The sequence below is a fragment of the Lolium rigidum genome, chromosome 1, assembly GCF_022539505.1.
Source record: "Lolium rigidum isolate FL_2022 chromosome 1, APGP_CSIRO_Lrig_0.1, whole genome shotgun sequence".
NCBI classification, from domain to species: Eukaryota; Viridiplantae; Streptophyta; class Magnoliopsida; order Poales; family Poaceae; genus Lolium; species Lolium rigidum.
The window spans coordinates 81,678,877-81,689,361 of NC_061508.1; the positions used below are offsets into that span (position 1 = coordinate 81,678,877).

General features: G+C 40.8%; 2 long non-coding RNA genes across 2 annotated transcripts; both read right to left on the minus strand.

Moving 5' to 3' along the window:
- Positions 1–1,811: 1,811 nt before the first annotated feature.
- Positions 1,812–4,160, minus strand: LOC124676570. Its single transcript, XR_006993693.1, has 3 exons — positions 4,050–4,160; positions 3,734–3,817; positions 1,812–1,969 (listed from the first exon to the last, which is right to left on the minus strand). It is a non-coding gene; the product is annotated as an uncharacterized LOC124676570 (long non-coding RNA).
- A 2,530-nt stretch (positions 4,161–6,690) lies between these two features.
- LOC124676578 lies at positions 6,691–7,722 on the minus strand. The gene is made up of 3 exons (XR_006993695.1): positions 7,665–7,722; positions 7,359–7,427; positions 6,691–6,822 (listed from the first exon to the last, which is right to left on the minus strand). It is a non-coding gene; the product is annotated as an uncharacterized LOC124676578 (long non-coding RNA).
- Between the last annotated feature and the right edge of the window lie 2,763 nt (positions 7,723–10,485).

Sequence of the window (10,485 nt, forward strand, 5' to 3'; positions counted from 1 at the left end):
ATTGTATTCATCTGCACTTCCCTAGTTTTGTTCTTAAGATAATGAAAGAATAAAGAGAACAACCTCTTTAGACAGAGCTATGAATGTCCTCCAGTAAAAGCAACACTGGTGAGGAAACAAAGTGAGTGGAAAGAATGGACATTTTGTGATACTAATGTAAGCTTGCATCACCAGTGGAGGACAATCTCTCCATCTTACCCATTCATCCCACCCAAGACCTGGAAGAAATAGCAGCTAGAATTTTTTTTAAAAAAATGAAATGTGAGTTAGGAATCTTAAGATAGTGTCTTATTAGCATTACGGCATGAAAAGCAATCTAAACTGATAATACCTTGACATTCACAACACGAGTAATACAATTAACTGAGCCTTGAAGACTTCATCACTATCCTCTTCCGGATGCTCGCCAAATCTGAAAACAACCCCAGGTTATTTGGATTCCTCGGAAACCACCGCCTAACATCTACAAAATATAAATCCGTTGCACCAATTAGTTGATCCATGGACTGCATCCAAGATAACAATTAGTGCCAATAAATAGGACTAAATAGCATGGTCTAGCATAGAAATATTATTCTCAAAGCAAACGAAGGAGATAATATTAAACATGTACCTGATAATCTAAACGGTTACCAACCGCGAAGAACTTCTCAGTGTATTCATATGAGAAGGATAGAGAATTAAAACAAACAAAAGAAGTGCATTATACACCAGAAAAGGTTGGGAAAATAGTCCTAAACTAATACACCGAAAAAGCCTGAAACCATGTATGTATAGTCCCTTCAGGCTTGCATCCTAAGTCATATCAGGTTTTAGTAATATATATCACAAGACAAGGGTGGAACTTAATTCCCTACATCCTATATATCTCTTCTCATAAGCAGAGTTAGACAAAGGAGTAATCATCGATCTGTTGGCAACATCAAACAAATATGTGTTATAGAACAGGGATGGAGAATGCTCATGGAGTCACGGGCTGCCATGAACAAAAGGAGGAGGAGCTCATAGTGGACATGGATCTGCTAGTCGCCGCATATCAGGGAGCAGCCACGCCAACATCTTACCACGCGAGCCGATGTACTTCCAATCTTGAAACATGTACAAGCAAGTGAAGGAAATATATAAAGAAGAAAGGTAAAATAATCCAGGGAATTATAACATACAAAATAATAGTAATCGTATATTTTTCTTAGTAGCATCGTATATTTTCACCCTTCGGTAGATCTTACAAATGGAGAATTATAGCATACAAAATAATAGGATTCTCCCTTTGTAAGATCGATGATTCTCCCTTTGTAAGATCTACCGATATGGGGACAGGTGGTGAAGTTGACCGTATGAAAGGAAAATTAGAAAATTCAAAACAAATCACGCCTAAAATTGCCCAGCTCCTAAGTATTTTCACTCCTCTCCCTTTTTTTTACTTTCGTGTAGTTGCAAATGGGTTTTCTGGTTCACCACCACTAATAGGGGAAGGCACGTGGAATGTTGAGTACTTAAAATAAAAATCCATCAAAGACAAAGCATCCAAAGGCCATCCATTCAGATAATGAGCAAGATATTTTTTTAGTAATGTTTAATCAAAAAAGGGTTCATTGTCAAATATTTAGAAAAAGGCAAAGAAAAAAAGAGGAAGAAGTACTGACCTTAGTTTTTCTGAAATTGCTGAAACTTCCAGAGCTCATTCGTTGTGTGTAGCTGAAGGAATTTATAAAAATGAAAAAGTTATCCACCATCCAACAATGGATTTGCAGATGAACATATTAGAAAAGGTGAAACCTAGTCCAAACTGAGAATGTTAAGTTTGCTTTCAAAGAAGTTTTTATTCAGTCTATATGCTTATCACAATGTTAAGGAACACTCTCACTGTATGAATGTTCTAGCCCCTTCCTCAAATCGAGTTATTACCAGCCTGCTCTGCAGGCTCAACTACATCCTGAGGAAACATTTCATAGGACCGAAGCATGTACTGCAAAAGAGAAATCATAGGTGAGAAGAGAAAATTCAAGGAAGGAGATAAAATAAAACTTATTCTTGCAGACTTCCATCTTATTTATAGTTGTGTTATTTTTTTTTTTTTTGCGAATAGGACACTGGCATTAAAAGAAACACCGAACAGTACAAAGCAGCTCAAGAAAAACGAAAATTACAATGAGATCCTTGAGAAGCCCTTCATCTTCAACCTCCAGACCGTGTCGACGGCGCGCCGCCGCTGCCGCTCCTCCCTGAGCTAGCCTGACGTTGTTGATTGCGGACGGGAAGTCGCCGAACGGGTCGAAAAGACCACATCCGTCTTGTGTTTAACAAAACAAAACAGTAGAGCCGAATGTCTGTTCAGTAATACGAGCATCACAAGCTCAATAATGGACCGATGTAAAGTAAATACCAAATTGACATGGATGTCCGAATATCACAATTCTGCAATACACACACTGAGTTAGTGCTCAATGAAATGACATGGTATTTTCTACTTTGTGATTATTTCGTTTGGTGCTCATACCTGAAAATGCATCACATGATTTAGAGAAAATCTTTTCTCGCGAAAGATTTAGAGAAAGATCTACATGATGATGAAAACTGGTTTGCTGAAAGATGCTTAAGATGCAGAAGGTGGAAGAGAACTGTAGAAAATTAATAGTGGGTAAATACAAAGGACGTGAAAAATACTACTTACAGGTCAAATATTAGATACTTTATAACATATATTGGAGCAGAAACAAAGAACAACACATTTTCCTTTGAAATAGAAGGATATTATGCCATTGGCATACAACATGCGGTTTGCAGTATCAATTTTCAGGTATGCGCACTCCCACCTAGTATGCCATATTAAAACAACAAAATGGAACTTGAAAAACTGATCTTATTGTATATTCCGAAGTGCAAAAAAAGAAGGAAATTTTAGAAAGAACCAGCCAACCATCATATTTGTTAGATCCGGCTATGCCAGCAGACATGAAAAAACAAAAACAAACTAATGTAAATAGGATTTTCTCTAGACATATATAGGTAACAAAGTACCAATGCCAGCTCACTAATGATAACATATCATGCAAATAAGAAATATTTAGCAAATAATGCCTTTTTAAGGTAAAATGAGACATTTGTTAAATGAACGGTTCAGATTCCTTGGAAGAAAAGAAAGAAAAGATCAAGCGGTCCAAGGTGGAACCAAACCCTTCACTGTTTCCTGATCGCCACTAACCAACAATTAACCAAGTAAATAAATATGGGTTGTTTCTAGAGGATGCTAGGTACATGAAGCAGGACCATGTCATTATTGTTCTACTAAAGACAAAATTATTGGTAACATCGCGCATGTTTTGTTGAAGAAATAAGTGCACACTGCACACTGTGACTCCTGGTTACTTGTGTCTCACCAGTGGTTTACGCTCTGCAAAATTGCTACTTATGGCATAACCCTATCAGGAAAAGGATGCTACTATGTATACAAGCAAACATTGGAAACCCAATCAGCCGGTACTCGATCTTTCTAGCATTCAAAACATCATGTCGGATTAGAATCACTCCTCTCATATATTTACACATGAGAAGGAATAAGGGGTAACTTTTCCGGATTAAGCATACCGCATTAGACGAGTACATAACTGAAAACCTCATACGTGTTATGTGTTGCTCAAAGTATATGACCTCGAAGACATGGATTAACTGATAAGAAACTTTTAGCATTACTCAAACAAAGATAAAATGGAAACAATAGGAGCCATCTTACTTGACCCCTCTTAACTACATCAGGCTTCTTCAGCTATTTCATTGCATATATGTTGCCAGAAATCTTCTCCCAGCACACTCGAACCTGTTATACAAATGCAAGTAGTAATTTATATAAATCACAACACCTTTTCCCTTAAAAACTTCATTTCAGATCCTTAATTTCTGGGTGAAGTTGGAAAAATATCTACCTCAATAGGTAATAAAGCTACATCGTGATTACAACAGGGTATGGCACATATAATTTCTACTTATAATATTGCATGATCAATTGCCTATGAAGTTGTGCATGTAGCCAAGAACAAAATGATACTTACCATCAGATATCATAAGGGAATATTCAGATACGAAAAGAGAGAAATCTTATGCTCAAGCACAAACAACCTTCACGTGGCACAATATTAAGTAGGAATACTGTAACCTGCACCCCTGGACACCAGAAAGAACGAAATAAGAGAGCTCACTGCTGAAACAAATGGTCGTTGATTCTTTATTTATGGTCAATCAAAACACCAAAATGTATAAACAAAATGTGATAACATGCATCTGCAAGATAACATTTTAAGGATTCATGTATTATGTCTAATGTCAGGATCCCATGACAAGCATAGCTAGTTTACTTCATGTCTAGTTCAAATATATACATCACAGCAGAAGCCATATTTCTGAACCAATACATGCAAGATCAAACGAAGGAAAACAAATTGAATATGTACTGACCTGGAAGCTAATAAATCAAATGGAGAAGATGTTCATGTAGGTTTGGGTCTTTCAATATTGTCCAGCATCCCATTAGCTGGCCCCTTGCCGCCGCCATGGAGAACAGTTGTGCCCGCTTCGTAGCTCGGTACATGGCGCCAAGCATTCTGATCGGGGATAAATTACATGCATTAGAAAGAGAATAATCAAGCAGATTCAAGATAGACATTTCTTCTTCCATAAGGCTGCTAAACTATCTTGCATTTATCCAGCAATGCAAACCCTATTTGTGGTACAGATTGTCATTTGCCACTAAATAAATAGATGTATTTCCTGATTTATATGATATACATGAATGTACAAAACCAATAGTTGAGGAATTGGGTACATCGCACTAATGCATTAATGATTGTACTCATGCGAAGTTGTATCGAATTGGGTACACCACACTCACCAATGCATTTCCTTCTATTTCTCTTTGCGAAACTTGGGATTATCTGCCTATAGTGGTAGAACTGAGTTCGTAGCTTGTTTCTACAGTACATTTTGTAAGGAACAAATTGCAGATGTGCAGCTCTAGTGGCCTTTTCCAAGGTATTTGAACGCTAATACAATTTCAGAATCCACGTAAAAGAATATCAACATAAACCAAAAGGTAAGAGCGCAGATGTCAGGCTACAAAATGCCATCCAAACTTATTACCACAAATATCAATAGAGTTCCACGTCTGTAGATTTCATCATCTTGGCGGTGCTTAAGACCACACTTCTTCTGCAGGAGTAAAAAAATGCCATTTTGAAGAATCAGAGGTACAAATATGAAGACTTTACTAAGAAATGGTGAGGGAAACTTTCAACTGAATCGTAAGTTTCATAACCCACTGAATATGGTCTACAAATACGGAGACTTCCCATCTCCTGCTCTAGCAGCAACGTGCCACCCGAACAATAGCTTGATGCACCAGGAAATAAAGGAAGAAAAAATAACGTGATGAGAGAGAGAAGTACCTAGCCATTGTTGGGTGGAGCTGTGGCTGAGATAACAATGGCTCGAAGAGCGGTAGCGTCGCCTTGAGCGAGAACCATCAAGCTGCAGCGCCTGCAGCGGACACACTTCTACCCGCTCCGATCCCCGCATCAATCTACCACTTCCATGTGCTTCCTCCCAGCGACGGAGGCACGGCAAGCTCGGCTGGATGAGGATATTGAGCGGCGGCGGCGACTCAATCATGAGATGGAGTGGAGAGGGAGAGGAATGGGTGGAGACGCATCAGGGGATTGGAGAGGCTAGGGTTCTAACCCAAGATGGGAGGGAATTGGATGAGGAACCGCCATGTCCAGCCCGCCTCCGAGAACGGACGTGGCACTCGCCTCGCCGGAGCCGACGAACACCGAGGTGTGTGAGCACACCACCTCGAGGAGGACATTGGCAGCGAGGCACAATAAGAAACCCAACAGGGAGGAGGGCAGGGGGTGGAGGACAAGGACGGTGGCGGCTGTGTGATGATGAAGAGGGATTGGGGAAGGAGCACGACGAGGGGAATAGTGGACCTGCTGCGACGCGGAGGCGGCAACCTGCTGCTTTCAATGAGTAGCCGCCGAGAGAGAGGGGATGAATGGCACAGAGCCATCTCGATGGAGAGCGCCGGCGGCGGCTTGAGAGAGGAAAACTTCATTTCAGATCCTTAATTTCTGGGTGAAGTTGGAATAATATCTACCTCAATAGGTAATAAAGCTACATCGTGATTACAGCAGGGTATGGCACATATAATTTCTACTTATAATATTGCATGATCAATTGCCTATGAAGTTGTGCATGTAGCCAAGAACAAAATGATACTTACCATCAGATATCATAAGGGAATATTCAGATACGAAAAGAGAGAAATCTTATGCTCAAGCACAAACAACCTTCACGTGGCACAATATTAAGTAGGAATACCGTAACCTGCACCCCTGGACACCGAAAAGAACGAAATAAGAGAGCTCACTTGCTGAAACAAATGGTCGTTGATTCTTTATTTATGGTCAATCAAAACACCAAAATGTATAAACAAAATGTGATAACATGCATCTGCAAGATAACATTTTAAGCATTCATGTATTATGTCTAATGTCAGGATCCCATGACAAGCATAGCTAGTTTACTTCATGTCTAGTTCAAATATATACATCACAGCAGAAGCCATATTTCTGAACCAATACATGCAAGATCAAACGAAGGAAAACAAATTGAATATGTACTGACCCGGAAGCTAATAAATCAAATGGAGAAGATGTTCATGTAGGTTTGGGTCTTTCAATCTTGTCCAGCATCCCATTAGCTGGCCCCTTGCCGCCGCCATGGAGAACAGTTGTGCCCGCTTCGTAGCTCAGTATGGCGCCAAGCATTCTGATCAGGGATAAATTACATGCATTAGAAAGAGAATAATCAAGCAGATTCAAGATAGACATTTCTTCTTCCATAAGGCTGCTAAACTATCTTGCATTTATCCAGCAATGCAAACCCTATTTGTGGTACAGATTGTCATTTGCCACTAAATAAATAGATGTATTTCCTGATTTATATGATATACATGAATGTACAAAACCAATAGTTGAGGAATTGGGTACATCGCACTAATGCATTAATGATTGTACTCATGCGAAGTTGTATCGAATTGGGTACACCACACTCACCAATGCATTTCCTTCTATTTCTCTTTGCGAAACTTGGGATTATCTGCCTATAGTGGTAGAACTGAGTTCTGTAGCTTGTTTCTACAGTACATTTTGTAAGGAACAAATTGCAGATGTGCAGCTCTAGTGGCCTTTTCCAAGGTATTTGAACGCTAATACAATTTCAGAATCCACGTAAAAGAATATCAACATAAACCAAAAGGTAAGAGCGCAGATGTCAGGCTACAAAATGCCATCCAAACTTATTACCACAAATATCGATAGAGTTCCACGTCTGTAGATTTCATCATCTTGGCGGTGCTTAAGACCACACTTCTTCTGCAGGAGTAAAAAAAATGCCATTTTGAAGAATCAGAGGTACAAATATGAAGACTTTACTAAGAAATGGTGAGGGAAACTTTCAACTGAATCGTAAGTTTCATAACCCACTGAATATGGTCCACAAATACGGAGACTTCCCATCTCCTGCTCTAGCAGCAACGTGCCACCCGAACAATAGCTTGATGCACCAGGAAATAAAGGAAGAAAAAATAACGTGATGAGAGAGAGAAGTACCTAGCCATTGTTGGGTGGAGCTGTGGCTGAGATAACAATGGCTCGAAGAGCGGTAGCGTCGCCTTGAGCGAGAACCATCAAGCCGCAGCGCGCCGCAGCGGACACACTTCTACCCGCTCCGATCCCCGCATCAATCTACCACTTCCATGTGCTTCCTCCCAGCGACGGAGGCACGGCAAGCTCGGCTGGATGAGGATATTGAGCGGCGGCGGCGATTCAATCATGAGATGGAGTGGAGAGGGAGAGGAATGGGTGGAGACGCATCAGGGGATTGGAGAGGCTAGGGTTCTAACCCAAGATGGGAGGGAATTGGATGAGGAACCGCCATGTCCAGCCCGCCTCTGAGAACGGACGTGGCCTGCCTCGCCGGAGCCGACGAACACCGAGGTGTGCGAGCACACCACCTCGAGGAGGACATTGGCAGCGAGGCACAATAAGAAACCCAACAGGGAGGAGGGGAGGGGGTGGAGGACAAGGACGGTGGCGGCTGTGTGATGATGAAGAGGGATTGGGGAAGGAGCACGACGAGGGGAATAGTGGACCTGCTGCGACGCGGAGGCGGCAACCTGCTGCTTTCAATGGGTAGCCGCCGAGAGAGAGGGGATGAATGGCACAGAGCCATCTCGATGGAGAGCGCCGGCGGCGGCTTGAGAGAGGAGAGGAGCCAGAGGTGAGATGCGAGATGCGGGAGCTGATTGGGAGGAGAAGAATGGGGAAAGGATTGGGTCGCTGAGGAAGGATATTTTGGACTGGACCGGCCCAATTCTTACGCGACGCGTGGACCAACCGGTGGAGATCGAGCGAAACGATTGCCCAATCCTCCCGTGCGATGTGCCTATCGTGGATAGCTTCAGAGCACTCCGTGAGGGGGCATCGTTTACACTTTAGACTAGATTTAGATGTGCGCCTTGGCGCACGACCCCATGAAACTCATACCAATGCACACTTTGTATAACACTACCAAAAATGGACACTTTGTATAACACTGCCAAAAATTAGGTGGAACTGATAATTCGTTTCTTAGGTTTTAGAAAGCAAAGTCAATAGGATGATTTTAAGATAAAGCACATGAAATTACAAACGGAGTATAAAATATTTAAGTACAACCATAAGAACAGAGGAATATATTATAGTATGAAACACTCACATGGCCATGTCAAGAGCAACAGAAGGAAGGAACAACAAAAGCAACATCTATATTTGTTGGGCCATCAACAAAAGAAATAATTGTGATGTTGTTTAGTAAAATCAAGTTAATGAAATCTGCAAGAGCAATGCCATCGGGACCCTTCTCCCATGTTCGATTTGGATTTCCATCTATGGATCCTTCTCCCATGTTCAATCTGGGATTTCCATCTGCTTCAGAGATATCATTATAGCTAGTGAATGTATATACCTGAAATACTAATCATGCGCATTGTTAGCCGAAAAGAGAGATTAGCATATATTTCCATGGAAAATCAAGATATTAAGCAGTGAAGTCCTACCCTATATCAGTTCAGCTACTCCTTTCCCAACAGACTTTGCAGCCTCCCATAATTACTGTCAAGAATGCGCCCTAAATTGAAGATGACAGATTCCAAGACTGGCTCAATCTTTACAAAAGAAGACCAGAAATTCAGAAAATGGATAGAGATGACCAGAAAATGGAGATAGATTAGAATCTTGATACTTGACTCGCTCAATCTCCAGTTATAGGAGGAACAAGCGAGGAAGAGGAGAAAGGAAAGGGCGTGACTGCGGCTAAGATTTTCACCGCGCTAGCTCATTATACGATGCGGTGAAAAAAATAGACTGCCAAGATTCACCAAATGAACCTGATATGATGGCGCCCACGACCTAAAATCGCTGTGGAGGCACCATAAGGGTGCACTAAAAATGGATTTCTTTGCTATCTGCAGTAGTATATCCATATAAATAGGAGAACACGCAACCAATACCCAACATTACGACAACAAAACAATACTATACAGAAACCAAAGTGACAACATACAAAAGATATTGTTGCAAGAAGATATGGATAGAAAGCAAGAGGTTCCAGCAAAGCTAACAGGTAAATTCATAATATCACTTCATACAAACTACAACAATCATCTTTTTTCAATTACAGTTTAGAATGAGCTTCAAACTATGAGGCGAAGTTAAATATGGAAAGCTACATACATATATAACTCCATGATTAGTTTCATGATGTACTACTAAATTTGATATTTGTAGAGAAACCTATCGATGTGCTCCCATATAATGGAGGTAGCTCAGGGACAGAGAACAACTTATACCTTTTTCTTTTACCTCTGTGACTACCCCACACCCATAGGTAAAGAAGAAAGCAGATGCCCAGGGATGAATCACATCCAGATACTCAGAGACGAACATCACCCGACATCATGGGCTGCATAAACCAAGGACAGACTGAAACAAAACATTAAGCACCTAGAGAATAATGTACCGGAAAGAACAACCTCACATTGAACATGAAACAAGCTAGTATATCTGGAGGAGCCAACACTGGCCGTTTCACCGTTTTAAGTCAATTGATCTCCTCTTTCATGATTATTCTGAAGTTCAATCCGGCACATAGCTTGAGATGGTCAGGTTTCCAATAAAATATTGTGGTCTTACTTAGTTGAGCTCAAATTCGCAAAAAAAAAAAAAATTAGTTGAGCTCAGGCCCTTTATCGTGCAGGCTTGTACCAGCCGACCAGATCGCATGATTACATAACTTTGCAATATTTATATACTATATACCAGATGCATTCATTTTTGAAAAATTATTTTGAACCACTGGGGGTACTAAAATCTTCATTTTTTCTTTGGATAA